We start from the raw sequence: 15931 nt of genomic DNA, 5'->3' as shown, positions 1-15931 counted from the left end.
TCTTAATTATCAATTATTATAATATAATTTTTAGTCAAACATAATTAGCCATAAATATGATATTAACATTAATAGCTTAGTGTATATTTTATTAGTATGAAATTGATATTAAAATTAATAATTAATTACTATAATCAATTTAATGCAACTCAAATGTATATATAATTATATAGTGTTTTTTTGTGATTCATGAATCTAGATTTAAGAATCAAAATATTTTGTTTAATTTTTAATTTATTATTTTTTTTTTACTATTTCATAGAATAAGAATGTATTTTTTATTTTTCATCAAAATTGATCTTTTAAGGTATGCATTATAATTTTTTATGATATTTTATAATATTGTCATTCTATTGTTCTTTTAATAATTTGATTATTATTCTTATTTAAAATTATTATATACATCTAATGTTATAGCACGATTATCCAAAGCCGCAATCATTTAGAATGGACTACATCTATTAAATATCACCTCGAGTTGTATTCATTGATTTATGTTCTAATTATATAGATGTAAGAGAATGAATGGACAGTGAACTTTATTTTACTAAAGGACAGTTGAATATATTCATATATTATTACCAACCTAATGGAAAATGAATAAAGTTACTTTTTAGGAGGATCTCAATTTTTGACTAAGAAATTACTTCTAATCATTCATTCTATACTTTCTAAGTCTACCAGAAAAATCTTTAAAGTGAAGCATACGATGAGATTGAGTTTTCTCAATATAAATTCAGTTTTTAAAAAATTGTGTTAGACTTGGAGATATCATTTTAAAAACTGATAGTGTGTTCAAATTTTCTTCTTTTAAATTTTTCATAACAAAAAATAATTTTATAACATATTGTGATTTTTTTTTAAAACTACCAGTCTTATGGTACGTCAATATAATACATTGATGAAAATAAAAGACAATTTAATTTCTTGTGATGGTTATTCTATACCTTATCCTAGTTATGACTAAAAGTTGTCTATTTTATCTTAAAAAAATAATTAAAAAATAATGTTTTTATTTAATATTAGTTAGAATTAGTTAACATATGTTTTTTTTGTCTTAATAACATATGATAAATTTATTATTAGTAAAATATTTTAAGTTTTAAATAAATACATTAAAAATTTAATTTTTTTTGTATTTTTAATAAAAAAATTAATTTATAATTTTAACGTATATTCTTAAAATATAAAATAAATAAACATAATGTTCGGTGCATAACTCTCCGTAAAGTTTAATCGTGTAATTTTGTATTAATCCTTTGTTTGGCTGTGCAAAGAAAAAAATTGAAAACAAAGAGAAATATATATATATTTTTTTTGTGTTTGGGTCAAAGAAAAAGAATAAAAAATGAGAAAAATTAAAAAGAGAAAATATTAAAATATATATATAATGACATATATAATTGTTAGACAAAAAATTATTATCATTTAAAAAAAGTTGTTTTAACTAAATAAATATAAGATAATATTATTAATAATGTATGAAGTCAGATTCAGTATAGAGAAAGTCTAGAAGATCAGCATTTTTATTAAAATTTGACCAACACTTAATTATAAAAAAAAAGAGTGATTCTATACCATTAGATATAATCTCATACCATTAAAAATATTGATGATGGCTAATTAATAACTACAAATCCCAAAATCTGCTGCCCCTTAACACTTCTCTTCAGTATATTAGCGGGGAAGCTTCTAATTCACTAGCAAAAGAGCAGTTTTTATTAAAATTAAATTAAGCAATTATGAGACGTGCTATGTGCGGGAAAAGTTATCAACATAGTGCGTCAAAAGTAGGGTGCAAAACGGTCGTCAAGAAAACAAGTGTGGACGATTATTCAAATTTGAAAACTGACAAAGATTATTATAGGAGTAACTGTCGGTTGATATTAGATTAGTCTATGAATAGAATTTTTGACAAGCATTATAATCAGTTCAGTTCTTCTTGAAAAATACTTAAAAACTCAAGTGTTCTCAGCATCCCTGACATCATAGAATAAAACTGAAAATCTTAAGTAAATCCTTTGAAGTCTAAATTCAAACTTGTATTTTATTTTCTATTTAATCAAAGTTCTTTACTTTTTATTTGTTCTTTTTTATTTTTTTATTTCTTTCTCTTTTAATTTTTGCATTTTACTTTGCCTTCGATACCTTGCATATTTTTTTTTATCTTTAGTTTTATTTTCGAAACTACAATGAAAGTTGAGACACCTACAAGAGGAGTCGTTTCCGCTCCTTAAATTAAGATTGTGAAACAAAGTTCGAAAGTTGTTAAATAATTTGTTGTTAACAATGAAACAAAAAATTAAGTAAAACAAATTGGGACGTCCGGTGGGACCTTGTCAATAGATTGTAGTTTGTCAAAAAAAAAATCAGAAGTTTTGAATTTGTATGTGGTTACGTAATGGTAAGATTGTGTTTCCAGAGATTAAGAAATCAGTGTTAGTTAACATGTCAAATACATTTATAACATCTTCTTTTACTTCTAGTGATGAGACTAGAGGAAATAAGTCTGGAAATTCTCCTGTTATTTCAAACGCAGAACCTACTTTGTCGTCAGTGAGGCATGATGGCGTTGGCCATGCCCATCCAAGATTAAATGCAACTCACATAAATACCGTGAGGTGACCACCATATGGTTTGCCACCGGGGTACCCATGGTGACACAAGAATTGCCTGTGACTCTCTAGTCTCTATTCAACTTTTCAAAATCTTCTTTATCAAAATTCATATGACATGTTAATTGTACTTATTTTTTGGGTGTTAGGTTCACATATATCACAACAAAACTCGCCACATGCTATTAATACAAGAAATAACAGTGCATCTAATTCTACTACACCAACTTCTATTAGGGTAGAAAATTTAGGCATGTGTTTCCTGATATGTCATGAGCAATGCCTGTCAATCAACCTAGTCAAACTGTCGGATCTTTAGCAAATATTAGGCAATAAATGGGTGAAAGCTACCATAATCTAGTAAACATGTTAACTCATCAAATACTGACTGTTTTTTGAGTCTTTTATTAGAAAACACAAATACTAGAATCGAACAATTAAATAGACAAGTTAATAGAATTGCTACTGTGATAAATTTAAAAGAAAATGACAACTATATCAACTAAAATGATGGAGCAATTTCTAATTATGATGTTCATATGTCTAGACATAGTCAAAATGCTGATAATATGTTGGAATGACTTAGGCAAAATAATATCGAGAGGCAAGATGTCAATTAAGTGATTGAACAAATTCTGAAAAGATTGGAACTCAATAATGTTGGATTTGCAAATCAACCTCAATTTATGTTTTTTTTTACTGAATTTATCTAACAAACTGAATTGCCCGAAGGATGGAAGTTTTCTAAGTCATTAACTACATTCTTTGGGAAAGATAAAGAATCGTCAGTAGAGCATATTGCCTGTTATACTGTCGAAATCAATGAAGTGGCATCAACTGAGTATTTGAAGATGAAATTCTTTTCCTCCTTATTGACAAGAAATGCCTTTACATGATTTTCTAACCTAAAGTCAAATTCAATTCACTCTTGGATGCAATTAAAAAAAAAATTCATAAATAATTTTTTTGTTGTGAATTAAGAATTAGTTTAAGTGATTTATTCTCCATCAAACGTAATGTAAGAGAATCAATTGGTAAGTATTTAGTTAGATTAAAAAACATGAGAAATTGATACTTTACTCCAGTTTCAGACTCTAAAGTTGTCAAAATAGCTATAAATGGATTAGAATTTAGAATTAGGAAGAAGTTTGTAACCCAACACTATCATGACATGACTCATTACTGAAAATATTAGACAAATTGAATAGTTAAAAGCTGAGAAAGAAACAAAATATAAAGAGATGATGAAAGAAAGATTGAATATTCATCAAACATCCTATTAAATAAGTCATATAGAGGATGATAAAAAAAATTTTCTAAAGTACAAGATAAATGACTTTTCTGCAAATAAGGAATAATTTTGATGAAAAAAATGACAAGAATGATCTCATCTTCTTTTCTCTTTTCTCTCTTCTTTCTCTGTTTCTCTATCTCTTTTTTCTTTTTTATTCATCCTAATCTTCTTTGTCTTTTCTTTCTCATTTTTCTTATCTTTTAAATTCCTATGTCTTTCTTGTCTTTTGGTTCTAAGCATTTTATTTACCTTGTTATGGTTTTATTTTTCAAAAAAAAAAATATCAAGTTTAAAAGCATGGAACAAAAACAATCTCTTATTGACATTTGGGTATGTAATTCATAAGTACAAAAACCTAACTGACTTAAAAATTCTATAAACTTTATTGGCGCTTAGAGTCAAAATTATTAGAATGTCAGTGTGAAGATTTTAACAGGATTAAAAATATTATCAAATTTAATTGACACCTAGAGCTTAACGTATTAAAGAAACAACTGCATGAAGTTAAGATTCAGTTATTTCTGAAGTTAGAAAAATTGTGTTAATTAATAATGCCAATTGAAACAATAAAAGGGTATGTGTCAAAAGCTCTCATCAACTGAAATATTAAAGGTTAAGACAAAGATCAATTGAGGTACATTCTTCTGCAGATGATAACAAAGTTAGGGAGCTAGAGGAAAGATTGGTTGGGTTAGAAATTCATTTGAAGAAAGCTAGATTGAATTTTAGTCAAATTAGATGCAGTAGTGTTGGATGTGTTATGTTGGCATTTGTTGCTGGAATTGTAGTTGAAAACCTGTTTAGTAGTGTAGTTTAGAGAGATCAATGTTGCTTCTGGAGTATTGTGAAACATGGTGATCTTGGTTGTTAAGTTGTTTAGGCTATGGCATTTGTTGCTATTGATGAATGAATATAAATATAATTAAGCTGCTTTTGTTTTATTATGTTCGTTTATTTAATTTTAAAGACTGCAGTAGTATACATGATTTTGTAATAAAATAAAGCATTATGAATTTGTTGAACAAAGTAAGAAGCAATCTGTTGAAAATTGAACCTTAAGACATGATACCATAATAATAGAATAAGGAAATCATCATAACAGCTCTTAATAACATAGTTATCCAAAAGAGTATTCAACCAACTATATCACTGGTTGCATGTCTTAACATCTAATTATATAATAACAAAAGCAAGGGCAACACAAGGTCCCTAATCAACATAGTTGTCGTAGCAAGTAATCTGATAACCAAAATAGACACAGTATCCACAAGTTATTGTTCAAATTATCTATTCTTCTAGTTCCAAACTTTTAAAACTAGATCAACTACTCAATTCTTGTTAGGAGGCCTAATCCCTGGAGTGGGGATGAACTTAAAAAGTCTTGATGCAGTTCCTGAAGTTGTTGCAGTCATGGTCTCAACTGATACTCCTGTTGATACACCTTGGTTCGTTGAAGCAGTGGGTCTCACAATTGGTTGCTTCTCCCTAAAGCATGGTGCAGAGTTGGTGTTGAATTTTGTTGCAGGCTGTCCATAGAGAAGATCATAACAAAGGTCATAATTAAATTAAATAGAGATCTGTTACTTACAAACCTTAAACTAATTAAACAATACACAATGTAACTAATATTTTATTTGAATAATCTGTTGCTTACCTTGAAGACTTGCACAAGAAAGTTCTGTCAACATCGTTAGGAAGTCCGTTAGTGGTGCTGTCTGAAGCTTCACTTGGAGTGTTGTCAGCAACACTGTCAGCGTCTTACTCAGCTCCACAGCCAGGTAGACATTGTTGTTTTGTCATCTTCAGAGAGTCTTCAGAGAGAACATGAAAAGATTTTGGGTATTCTGTAATTAGGAGAAAGGGAAGAAGGGTTAAATGGAAACCCAAGGCATGTACTATACGCACCATTTCAATTCCCCACCTAAAACGACAACATTTTTGTTTGGGAGGCAAGGACAGATCGACCCCTGTCCATTTTTAAATTGACAGCTTGGCACTTCAACGACACCTGGCAGCAAGCTCATCACCGCTAAGTGACACGTATGCTTATTTCGGTTGTTTTCAACGTCGGAAGGCACAGAGGGACCGCCATGTCTCACGGAATGCAAAGACATGGGCTGGGACGTACTCTTTTTTTTACAGGGATCGTTTTGTCCTTATGAAAAATGGACAGGGACCGAATTGGGTGTTTACTCCACATTTAATGTGCCAAAATTAGAACATATATCATTTGACACACTTAAAAGCTTTATACAGAAGAATAAACCCCATTGACAGTTGAACTATTAATATAAAAGTTTTATAGGCTTAAAATTCTGTTAAATTTATTATTAGTAGGCATTCAATTTGTCAAACAAATATGTTTCTAAAGTGTCAATTGATTATCAGTATCAAAAATAAGATAAATGTCAATAAACAACTAAGTTTTTTCACTTTCAATCGTTGCATATTTTCAAGTTAAAAATCTTAGGGACATCTCGTTAGGAAAAAATTATTATCACTTAGGAAAAAAAGAGTTGTTTTAAGTAAATAAATATAAGATAATATTATTATTAACTTATGAAGCCAAATTCAGTATATTAGGGGAAGTTTCTAATTCACTAACAAAGGAGCAGTTTTTATTCAAAATTCAAATTAAACCTGAATTATGGGACGTGCTATGTGCGGGAGTAGTTATTAACATAGAGCGTCAAAGTAGAGTACAGAACGGTCATCAAGAAAACAAGTGCGGACGGTTATTCAAATTTAAAAACTGAGGAAGATCATTATAGGAGTAACTGTCAGTTGACATTAGATTAGTCTATAAATAAAATTTTGGACAAACATTATAATCAATTCAGTTCTTCTTAAAAAATATTTGAAAACTCAAAAGTGCTCTTAGCTTTCCTGACATCATAAAGTGAAACTGAAAATCTTAACTAATTTTTTTGAAGTTCGAACTCAAACTTATATTTTATTTTTTATTTTTAATCAAAATTTTTTACTTTTTTTATCTTCTTTTTTTCTTTTAATTTTTAATTTTTGTATTTTACTTTACCTCCAATATTTTGTATGTTTTTTTTATTTTTAATTTTATTTTCAAACCTACAATTGAGATTTGAGACACCACAAAAGAAATGATTTTCACTCCTTGAATTAAGATTATCAAACAAAGTTTGAAAATTGTTAATTTATTTATTATTAACCATAAAAAAAATTTGAGTAAAACAATAACTTTATTGTTTATAAAAATATGTAAGGACAAACAAGTTATTTCACATTTCAACGCTTCTTCTCCAAGTTTTCTTGTCTTTTTTTAAGCTGAAAATTTTTTATATGGAATTCAGTGTTGATTTTCTCTTATTTATCACTGTTTGTGCTATCCAAACAAGATAAAAGTTTAATTTCTTCCCATTTTCTCAACCTACAATTTCTTTCATAAATTTTTCTCTTAAACCAAATTGAACATAAAGGTTTTTTTTTTATACGAAAATAAAAGCAGTGATATACCTTAACATTGTAATTTTTGGTGTTTTTAAAATGGTAGAAAATACATAAATTAAAAGGTCCGATTTCTGTACCTCAAATTTTTTAATTTCTTTTTAACACAAATTGGATGGTCTGATTTTTATATTTCTAACAAATCAGACCGTCTAATTGCTATTTTTTGAATTAAACGGTTCTACATTTAAGAATAACATCTCAACAATCTACATTTAAAAAAAAACCCATTACCACTCCAATATCAAAAACAAAAGTTCGAAACATAATTGTATAAAAGGATAAAATCTATTTGGATTCAAAATCCACCTAGTGGGGATTAAATTTTGAAACAAATTAAAAAATGCTCCTTTAATATTATAGGCATTGCTCTGGTGCAGAAACAAGCAAAATATTTAAGCATATAAAATTGATTGCCAACAAATGATATGTATTCCAATATTGAAAAAGCAAATAAAATATTTACACATGTAAAAGTTAATTACCAGCAAATAACATGTTTTATCAACCAATTTTAATTACTATAATTAGTGTATGTTTTCGTATCCTGTACGGAATAATACATAAAATTATATAAAAAATTTTATTAAAATTTAAATAAAATATATATAGTAATTATTATTATAAATATTTTACAAAGTTATAATTAAAATCAAACTTTCAGGATTTTAATATTAAAATATTAAAAATAATTAGTATTTGTCTTAATCAATTTGAATTTGTTGAGTGATCATCATTCTCACTCGTCCGCTTAAACAACTATTAGGAATTAGAACCTCGGCTTGTGTGTGTAGCAATCCATTGGCTAGTGGTCGGGTTTAGGGTGTACCCGTTCTGGATATATACATATAAATACTTTTTAGGAATTAGAATTTGCCTCACATCATAGATTCAGTGATTCACAACTTTAGTCCATACTCTATAGCCATGCAAGAGAAATCCAATCATTTTCACCCAAAGTCTTTTTCTTCACGAAAAACCTCGTAGCTCCCGTCATCGTCATTGCTGAGCCCATCGCCGCCTACCCCTTTACAGCTCTCATCTTCCTTCACAGCTCATGTTGCCATCGCTGCTTATCCCATTTTCGTTACTGTTGAGCCCATTGACACCTTTCTCCTGCCGAGTCCCTTTTCTCTAGGTAAATTCCTCTCTCTCTCTCTCTCTCTCTCTCTCTCTCTCCCTCTCTCTCTCTCTCTCTCTCTCTCTCATTGTGGGTCTGTTAAGTTCTTCTCGTCTTCTTCCACAGACTCATCAATTAGTCGCCGTTGTTATGAGCGCGGACATTGCCATTGCAGTTTTATTTGAGTCTGTCATTGAACAAAATAGAATTTTTATTCAAGTTGGACCAGTTGAAAATAGGCATGCATGAGATCATTTTGCATGTAATTTCTAAATATTTTCATTCAAATTTGATCTATGTGGTTGAGTATTTTAGTATGGCGATCATTGTAGTTTCATTGCGACAGTAATGTGATAAAAGCTGTTGTAATCTCATAATTAATATATGAGACAGACCAGATTATTAAAGTAATCAGGAAAATAACATTCATATGTGCGCATAAAATTTATAAGAAGATGAGATTATCTCAAGAAAATATATACGTATAGCCCAAGTGGAAGATTGTTAGGAAATTATTATTTCTTAATATATTTATGGACAATACATATATTAATGATAATCGCAAATTAAGTAATTTTACATTAAATGACTTATACAACGGTGATCTCATTTATTGTCATAAATGTTGAATTAAATAAGTCATTATTACTTTTGATTTGGATAAAGGAGATTAAAACTATAGATACTATTTTATTTGAGTTTTAAGGTTTAATGAGTGACACACTCAAATATAAATAATGACTTCATAATTTTGGTCTCCAACACATCAAACTCACCTCCTTAGCTCTTTTCCCACGGTGGAGTTGTAATTCAACCCTATCAGAGATACAGAAGATTTTGGTTGACGAAGATCAAAGAACCACAAGAGTCAAGCTCTCTGATCTCGATCATGCTCTGGAATAAAGGGACGCTTCGTGCTCTCAGCTATATTTCTTAATGATTTAACATGGATGATCTTGAGGTTGAGAAATCCTAAAATTTTCAGATAAAATAGAATTTTTATTCAATCAAATGATGATAAATAATTTTAGTAAATTAAATGATATTAATGTGATCATTGGATGATAAAAAATGCTAGAAAAATAAATAAATAAATAATATTTTAAGAGTATAAAAATATTAAATTGTCATTTCAATTTATTTTTTTAATCAATGATAATAAATATCTTGAATTAATTAAATTTTTACAAAAAATTATATACCTAAAATTATTTCATTTCTTCAAAAAAAAATTTTGAACATACAATGGTTCAATGAGAGATTGACTATTGAGAATTGAATATAATATTTTTAAATTCGTATTTTCAATAAAAAAATGTACTTAGTTCCATCCATCTTAAATAATTCTATATTCACTATCACTTATCCATCTAAATAATTTTAACATTGATACAATATTGTTTTTAGATGAAAAAAATTAAAATATATTTATTCTATTTCAAGAATCAATATTCATATTTAACTTAGAATTTTAACAAATATGGCAAAAAATATTATATTTTTTAGTTAAAAAAATAAAATATTTATAAATATATCTTTGTTCTATCTTTAGCTTTAGATTTTTCATTGGCAGGTTAATGGAATGAAATCATATTTCTATAACATATATAAGAATGTATATTATACATAAATAAAAAATGTTAGGTGTAATAAAAACAAATACATAAATTAAAGTAAAATTTAGAAAAATAAGAACCAAAAAAATATTGAAGAAAAGAAATATAATTAGAAGAAAAACAAAATTATTAGATAGAAGAAAAATAATTTAATAAATTTTATGTGTATATAAAAGAGAAATAAAAAGAAGATATAGAGTACCTTGCTTAATTTAGCAAGATTTATGAGAATAAATACATAGAATAAGAGAATAAAAAATAATAATTAAAAAAAATTAAATATCTGAATTAATATAAAAAATAAAAAATAATAAAATAATAATAGTCCATCATAATCTTAATCTTTTAATATAATTAATTAATAACAATATAATTAGTCTATCATAATCTTAATCTAATCTTTTAATATAATTAATTCTAATTAAGTAATCAAATAAATTAAATATAAATATGTCTAATCTAATCATATAAAAAATAGTATATTTTCTCTCTCTCTCTCTCTCTCTATATATATATATATATATATATTAGGGATAAAACGTCACTTTAAAGTGAGATTATTATTATTAATGACATATAAATATTAAAATTATATTAATGCATTAATTGAAATACATTATTAGGATAAAAAGTTGCAAGAATTAAAATAACTGAAATTTATTAATTTTAACTAGTTAAATTAGCATAAAAATAAGAAAGAAATGATTAATCAGATTAAATAAATTTAAAAATATTACTCAGCAAAGCAAATGTCACAATAATTATATTACTGATTGACAAAAAATTAATTCATCAATTCAAATTTTTATTTAAAATAGGCAATCAAAGATCATCAATGAATAAAAATGAATGGGATATAATAAAAAATAATTTTAGTAGTATAAATGATTAAATTAAATTATTATATATAATTTTTACTTTTTACCTTATTATAATTTAAGTTAACATTAATGGTAAAAAAAACTAATTTTAAATAGCTCCAATTTGTATTTTACAACATAATTAAAGCACAATTCATAATTTTTTATTTTGTGATTAATCAAAATTTTTTAAATTTTTTGATTAAGTCTTCTGTATTTTATGATTGATAATTTTTTTCTACAAAATACAAATTTTGTGATGAATTATTACAATCATAATTAATTAAGAGAATAAAAAAATTGTAAAAAATCAAATAAAATATAAAAAACAGAATAAAAATTTATTTTGAAACTAAAAATTTATCGGTTGTGCTAGAAATTCTAAAAATTTGTATCTTATTATATAATCAATTTTGTTACTTACTTTAACTTCATTATCCCTTTGTATAAAAAAAAGTATATAATGTCACACTTATTTAAAAAAAGATGAAACTTTTCAAATACACAATATAATGTATAATTTAAGAATAGTAAGATAAAAAATATCTAGAAATTTCTAATAGTATTTAAAATTTTCAGTGACGATAATATAAAGAGTTTAAATCTACTAAATGAATTCACCTTTGCACATCTTATTTAAATTTAAATTATAAAATTTAATTTGTATCTTCTTTTTTTCTCATAATATAAATTATTTTTGACAAAAAATATGAAAAAATCTATTAGACCAAAAAAATATTCTATCAAAAAATTATTATAAGGAGATTTATGATTAGTGAAGAAAATAATAAAAGCATTAATAATAATAAAAAAATATTAGAAAAGAAATAATAAAGTTCATATTAATAATAATAATGTTGAGGAATGATATTGCTACTTTAGGCTTCTAGCCTCCACTTTTGGCCGTCATTTTTTTTCTTTCTTTGCTTTTTTATTTAAATTATAAAGTCATAAAAAAAAAATAAAAAACAATTCAAGAAAACAAAAACATTAAGATCAATAGTAACTAACAAATCAAAATATATAGGTCATAAGAGAAAAATAAATTATTATAAGATAGAATTAACATGAGTATATTTCATCATTAAATAAACAAAGTTAACGCAAAACAAAATTACACGTAAAGAGAAAAAAAAGAAAAAAGAATTAAAATATCCAAAGTAATAAAAAGATTATTTTTACAATTTTATTCTGTCATGTTTATAGAAGACTATAAAACAATGAACTTCTAACTAAATTAAATTGTATTTATTAGAGCAGTAGAGAAAAGATTTGTGCATATTCAAGTTGTGTAGAATGATACAATATAAAAGGGTATTTATAGGTGCTAAAAGAATCAAAATAATAAAAGTGTAATATCCTATAATATGTTAAAAGATGCTAATTGATCTAATTGATCCTAATTATACTCTAACATCCCCCCTCAAACTCAAATGACAACTTGAGTTTGAAACTTATTTGAAACAACTAAATAAAAAAATGCATAAATTGTTAAAATGAGTACAGACGGAACTGCCTAAAAAAAGCGCAGATATAATTGTCGGAAGAAAGCACAGAAGCGCAGGTGGAACTGTTGGAAGGAAGCGTAAATGGAACTGCCGGAAGGAAGCGCAGACGGAACTGTCGGAAGGAAGCGCAGACAAAACTGTAGGAAGAAAAGCGCAGACGGAACTGTCAGAAGAGAACGCAGACAAAACTGCTGAAAAGATAGTGAATTGCCAGAAAATTGCTGAAAAGTGACAAAGTGCGAAGAGATAACAAATTATCGAAAGGTGACGAAAAACATATGATTTCTCCAAGTGAATAAGTAAGTAGTGGATGAGCTAATCGGTGAGCTCAGAAAAATATCATAGCATTGACAAAAGAGAAAGAAAAAAATGGCACAGAAAAAAGTATGAAAAGTACAATGATTTTACCATAAGAAACTCAACTTATCCTCCTTAAAGAGGATACCATGGCTCTGATACCATGTTAGAAAGGGAAGAGAGAGTAATAGGAAAAAGGTTTGTGAGTACTCAAGTTGTGTAGAATGATACAATATAAAAGGATATTTATAGATGATAAGAAAATCAAAATAATAAATATGTAATATCCTATAACAAATATTCATATATGTTAAATAACGCTAATTGATCATAATTATACTCTAACAATTATATTTAATTAATTGATATACATAATATTAAATTGTGTGATACTTAAATATCTAATAAATCAATTAGTTGATATAATTATTAAGCCATCGTAACGTATTGTATTTAATGAAAAGGAAACACTCTGAGAAGTATGCCACACCAGCTTTATCATTAAGTGCAAAAAATCTATTTTTATATAATAGAATAAATAGAATAGATAAGTAAGTAAGTATTTGCACTATTACACTTCTTGTTCTAGATGATGACTTAAGATATTTGTTTTGTATGTTAAATAATATAAATAATATTTTGTATCTTATATTCATTAAATATTGATATTAAGAGGAGAAAATTATGTAATAAATTATATAAATAGTAATTATAAAAAATAAATAATTATTTATTATATATAATAATTCTTGGTATACATAATATCATGGATATATTAGGATGTCTATTTTAATTATTTGAGTAATTATTGTTATTTTTACCTTTTTTTATTATATTAGTAAATAATATTTAAAACTAAAAGAAAGAAAAATAATTAAAAAATTTTCTTAATTTGAATAAAAATTCTCTTATAAATATAGTAAAAATATAAGATGTGACGTAGAAAAAAAAGTTAAAGCAACATAAACTTTTACTAAAAATAAAAATATTTGTTTGTTCATTTTTTTAGCCATGTGACTATTTTATTCAAGGTATAAATTTTAATTGATATAAACTAATGATAATTAAGTATACCAAAAAAAGCAATCAATAAAAAAATAAAACGTAAATAAGGCAAATATGTTATGAAAAAATTAAAATAAAATAAAAATCTCCAATTATAACCATTAATCATAATTACATATATTTATTTTAAGATTTATACTTTAAAAATTCAGAAGTATTAATATTTTGTATTTTTTTATTTTTTTTAACTTTAGACTATTATAAACATTAGTTGGTCTCTAATAATAGCAAACTTTTTAAAATAATAAATATAATTAAACAATTCTAAAAATATATAATGATTTTTAAAATAATAAAAAATGTACAATTACCTAAAATATATCATTTGTGGAGCACTTGAAATTTTTTCCAATATAAAAGTTATATATAATATCCTATTAAAAACAAAAAAGTCTTTAATCAAAGAATTTAATATTTATATAATATAAAAAATAAATTAAAATTTGAGGTTAATCATAATAAATGCTCAAACTTAAATTTTTATAAATAAAATTTTATTATTTTTTCTCGAAGTAACTTATACAATAAAAAATTCCTAACGCATTATTAATATTCAAATAATAGAAATAAAATTATATTAATTATATTTATACAATAATTCAAAATTATAAAATTAAATATATATATAAGTATGAAATAATATATTAATAAATAAAAAATATTATTAAAAGTTAAATATACAGATAAAAAATTATAACTTGCAAAAATATCTCTAGAATTTATTACATAAATATTAAAAGTAATGTATTTATATAAATTAAATTATATTAAATTATAAGATATTTAGATATTTAATTAAATTTAAAAATAAATAGTATGCCAATTCAAATAATTTAAATTGAAGATAAAAAATATATATAATTAAATTATATCATATAATATAACATTTTTATAAGTTTCTTTTATAACAGATCTAATATAAAAATATTTATCATCATCTGTTTAACGTAACAATTTGAATTTAGGAGGATTATTTCAAAAAAATACCTTTTTTGAATTATTTATTGTTAATATCAAGTCAATTTCATAACATTTAATAATGACATGAATGATTATATTTGAACCACAAAGTTCACCTAAAATAAAATATGGAAATTGATGAGAACAGAATATTAAGACAAAAAAATTATTAGAAGCGTAAAAATAAAAAATATCAAATTTAAATAATGTAAAAAAGAATCTATATATAAAGATGTGAGTTGTAAAAATAGAGGGATACATATATATAAAGAAGAATAACATGCATGCATGAATGTTTATTCACTATATCATAATTTGCTCCGGCCATATGATGAATTTAGCGGCAGTCGGTAGCTCCAAAAGTTTGCATCGGTGCCCCTCGAACACATGGCCTGATTTCTTAAGCCATAAGTATGCCGAGCACATTATCGTCCAATTCCATCAGCAACGGTCATACCTAAATTGAGACATTTTCGAATTATAAACAAACAATCAACGAAATACTATTCATCCATACATTCTCATTTATATATAAAAGAAATTTTACATAAAAAAAGAAGAAGAAAAGAATAGTTGAAATAGCAAGAGCAATAAAAATAATGATTCTTATAATTTTGTTTGGCTGTCTATATATAGAAGAGCAAAAAATCATGATTATCTAACAAAATTAATTCGTATTTATTGCATTCAATTTGAATAAGTAAGAAATTATCATATTTTAGTTTAGTATTTAATTCAAATGATTTGAATTTGACTCAATACATATAATTTAATTTGATTTTATTATTAGTTAAAAATATCTCAGTTGTTTATTTTATTCATAAATTTATTATTTTGATTATTAATAATTTAATCAAATCAATTAATTAATATACATAACTAATATACCTAATTTGATTTAATAAATTAAAAAATAAATTTAAAAATATTACCAGAGTATTAAAAGAAATAAATTAGAAAATACTATTAAAATAAATTGATATAAATTATAATAATTATGTAATCTTTAAATACTAATCAACTCAATTAGTTGATATAATTAATCTCATAATAAATTGTATTTAATGAGTTAAAAGAAATAAAATGAAAAATACTTTTAAAAGCATGCCACGTCAG

Source organism: Arachis hypogaea, chromosome 3 (genome assembly GCF_003086295.3).
Source record: "Arachis hypogaea cultivar Tifrunner chromosome 3, arahy.Tifrunner.gnm2.J5K5, whole genome shotgun sequence".
Classification (NCBI taxonomy): domain Eukaryota; kingdom Viridiplantae; phylum Streptophyta; class Magnoliopsida; order Fabales; family Fabaceae; genus Arachis; species Arachis hypogaea.
The sequence above is the reverse complement of the archived record's forward strand: the minus strand, read 5'-3'. Positions refer to the sequence as shown.